This window comes from Rutidosis leptorrhynchoides, chromosome 3 (assembly GCF_046630445.1).
Source record: "Rutidosis leptorrhynchoides isolate AG116_Rl617_1_P2 chromosome 3, CSIRO_AGI_Rlap_v1, whole genome shotgun sequence".
NCBI lineage: Eukaryota > Viridiplantae > Streptophyta > Magnoliopsida > Asterales > Asteraceae > Rutidosis > Rutidosis leptorrhynchoides.
In genome coordinates, this window is record NC_092335.1 from 665,329,075 (window position 1) to 665,330,675 (window position 1,601).

Here is a 1,601-nt window from a genome sequence, read left to right on the forward strand (position 1 = left end):
GACCACCCAACACCCACACCTACTGTTACTACACGATCATCAAAAAACATCTTTAAGCCTAATTCCAAATATATCCACACCACCACTACATCTTATTGGCCAGTAGAACCCACAACCGTAGCTCATGCCATTAATAATCCATTTTGGCATGCAATTATGCAGGTTGAATTATGGCCACTTTGGGTACTTAATACATGGGAACTTGTTCCATCCGATTCATCTCATAATGTTGTGAACTGAAAGTGGGTGTTTTGAATTAAGTTTCTGATGATAGCATCGACAAGTATTGTGCTCAGTTAGTTGCCAAGGGGTTTCAACAGCGTGCTGGTATCAACAACAATGAGACTTTTAGTCCAGTAGTTAAATCTGCCATGATTCGCACGTTAAGCGGTCCAGCCGCCGCCAACAACTAGTCTCAAAGGCAGATAGACATTAATAATGTGTTTCTCAATCGTATGTTACACGAACAAGTTTACATGGCGCAACCACCGGGTTTTGCTAAACTAAATTTTCCATATCATGTCTGTAGACTTCATAAGGTCATCTATGGACTTAAGCAAGCTCTGCACGCCTTGTAACGACCCGACTTTTTCGACTTATATTTATATTATTTACTTTCACGAAACTGCGTATTTGTGCGTACTAAGCTATATTATATTCTAGGATCATTATTTATGTTAATTACTTTCGTAATACCTTACAACGTGTTATTAAGTGCTTAATCACTTAACTTGATCCTCGAATGCATTTATGACCATTAGTGTCACTTGTCATTTAAAACACGATACGTACTTGGTACGCGTTAACCGCTTGTCATAATTTGAGCGTTATGACTACTTAATCATGATTGTTATTTATTAATGACAATTACCTTGCTTGTTGGTTCCTTAATTGCGCTTAGTGTTTACTAATGCTCACTAGTTAGTCTTAATGGACTTAACACCTTAATGGACCTAGCTTATTGAAGGCCCAACCTACTCAAGATTAATGGACTAGTTTAGTGGGCTAGTTAATGGACTAGTTAGCCCATGTAACATAAGACAAATCCATGTAAGTATTAAGACAAATTTCTAAGCATGCTTATGTACCATTACTTACAACATTTAACCTTATGCTCCATGCCACCCAACATTGCCTACATCACCATTGTACCACCACCATGGACCACTCCCCCCACCCCATCTAAACTATCGGCATTAGTACCTCACCACCACCATTTCATTTTTTTAAACTTCACTCTCATTTCTCTCAAAACACACACACACACACACACACACACACACACACAGTTCTCTAACTTTTCTCTCTAAAATACTTGAGAAAAATTCTAAGTTTCTTAAATATTTCTTCTTCTTTTCTTTCCTTAATCACGAAATCATCATCATTAATGTTCAAGGGTTCAAGTTTTGTAACTTGAATCTTGTTATATCTTGTAGATTCAAACTTTGATTTGAAAGTCTTCAAGAACATGAAGGATTCAAGATTTTTAGCTTTGAATCTTCATTACCTTGTTAGATCTAAGTTTTATAACTTAAGATCTCTTTATTTATGTTAAAAGATCAAAACTTATGTTTATGATCTTCATGTAACTTGTAGATCTA